Genomic DNA, 2,457 nt, shown 5'->3' with positions numbered 1-2,457 from the left:
GCCAAGAAGGTGGCCGCGGGGACTCGAAAGAGTTCCCGCAATCAGGCGTCTGATGACGATGAGGACTCCTCTCCCGAAGACGAGGAGGAGGAGTACTCTCTCCCGGAGGAGGGAGAGAAGAAAAGGAAGGCTTCCCCCATCGGGGAGGCCGAAGGGTCCAAGAGGGGGAGAACTATCCCCCCGGACAGTTCCGCCAACATCAGCGTTGGTGAGGATGAGTGGCCTCCAAGGGCCAGGCGTCCGGCAAGATCGTAAGTATCCGGATCCTTGATGTGTAATTTCTTTTATGTCGCGTAGTATCCTTCTAACGCCGCATTCTGCCCGTAGTCCGGCCAATGATGATCTCCCCGACTCATCGAGCGGGTCATTGGCCTCGTCGGATGTGAATTCCATCCCGACTGCCTCCACCCCACGCGCCGACGAGGACGTCGAGGTGGGATCCCAGAGAGGGACCCATCAGGAGGAGGCTCCGGAGGCACCGTCAGGCAGCCTCCCGGACTTCGTGCCGGACTCTACATCGGAACCCGCAGTGGTTCCAGAGTCCGGCAAGCGGCCCCTTCGAAAGAAGGGAAGGACCGTGAAGCCGGCGGCCTCCGTCCAACCGGAGGCGCCGGATAACCTGCTGGAGGCGCTTAAAGGCGCTTCCATCGAGGAAGAACACCGCACTATCATGAGTGCGGTGATTGAGAAGGTTCAGCTTGCTAAGAGTGGGCTGACCGAAGCCTGCAGCAGCCTTTTAACAGGCTTTGAGGTAAGAAGTAAAAATTATGTAATGTAATACCGCATAGACAGTAGCCCCTGATGCTTAGTTCGGTGTTTGGAAAGAAAAGCCGGACTAAGGATCTTTAACAAGATATACGCAGGGTTGCCTAAAATATGTCAATATGGGTTTGCAGGCTGCACTGCTGACCTCTGCCACACTAACGGCGGAGGTTGACGTGCTAAAGAAGGAACTGAGCGGTCCGAGCAAGAGCTTGGCCATGCAAAGAAGCAGCTCGAGGAAAAAGAAAGTGAGTAACACCTCTTTGAATAAGTACCTTACAGAAAAGGATTTTGGTTGAAAATAAAATTAACAAGGATAATATGTGTATTGCAGGGGCCACTAACGAGGTGGCAGCCCTGAAGGATGCTGTGTCCGCGGCCGAACGCAATGCGGCCGCGGAACGGGCTGAGCGAGAAAAGCAAGAGGCACGGGTGGCGGAAGTTCGGCAAGAGCTCCAGGCTCTCATGGAAAAACATGAGAGTTTGGAGCGTGACTCCAAGACTCGAGAGTCCGAGCTTGCCTCGGCTCTCGAAAGTGCCAAGTCCGCCAAGGCCGAGGCCCGTAAGGCCCTTCAGGAGGTTGAGGACATAAAGAAGATAGCGGCGGGTAAGGCATTTTTCATGCAAAGCAGGCATGTTAATGTGAACTACCTGACACTTACCCGCATTCGGAGCTCTTCAGGGGCGTTTGCAGATCTGCCGTGTAGTGCGTCTGATGCCGCCACATTCTATCGTGGCGAGGAGGGGAGCTCGATGGAGAAGGTCTTTTGGTCTCAGTATACTGAGGCCGGCCATCCGGTGCCCCCAAGCGACCAGCTGAAGCAGCTGGTCGAACTCCACAAGGTAGCTGAGGAGGCCATGAAGGGCCTCATAGTCCGGCTGTGGCCTGGACAGGCCATGCCTGGTAGCTACTTTGGCCTCGTGCGGCGGCTGATGGATGCATGCCCCAGGATGGATGTAGTCAAGCGCTCCGCCTGTATCGAAGGCGCTCGTCGGGCCCTTGCCCGCATAAAGGTGCAATGGGGCAAATTGGATGCGGAGAAGCTTCTCATGGACCCACCGCCGCCGGGCAAGGAGTATCACACGCCGGAGAAGTATTATAAAATTGTCCTGAAGGGAGCCTGCAATATTGCAGATGAGTGCTCCCGAAATGTAATCTTTGAGTGAACTCGCTGTTTATTTATCCTGTGCACTGAAAACTTCGTTCATATGCGCCATGAGCAACGCTTGTTTAATTTAAAATATTACCTTCTGTGCGGCCGTTTGTAAAATCTGAGAGATGGCAAGTCATTGGCTTCAGCCCCCAAGCCACAAGTGCTGGGGTGTTCGGGATAAACTTGAGCACTCTTGTTCCCATTTTTGGGTCCATCTAGGGAGGCGCTCAACACGACGAACAAGGCAACCAGACTTATAATGCTTGAACACTCTCACTTAGCCATAGAATTCTATAATTTTAAATTTCGGCGAAGCCCCTGGTATTCGGAAGACCGAATCCGGGGCGCTATCCACGCCTTCATCGGACATTATCCGGAACTTCGCTCGAAGCGGCGTGAGTCTTTAAGGACCCGAAAAAACCTCTCGAATAGCGACCAGTCTCTCGCCTTATCATGCCAGTCAGTTTTAGCTTTCTCCACTGAGGCGTTAACCCGGCTCAACCGGGATGCAATCGCAGTGGTTCTCCCAGTGCCACCTTAG

This window comes from Triticum dicoccoides, chromosome 2B (assembly GCF_002162155.2).
Source record: "Triticum dicoccoides isolate Atlit2015 ecotype Zavitan chromosome 2B, WEW_v2.0, whole genome shotgun sequence".
Taxonomy (NCBI): domain Eukaryota; kingdom Viridiplantae; phylum Streptophyta; class Magnoliopsida; order Poales; family Poaceae; genus Triticum; species Triticum dicoccoides.
This window is presented reverse-complemented; position numbering follows the sequence as displayed.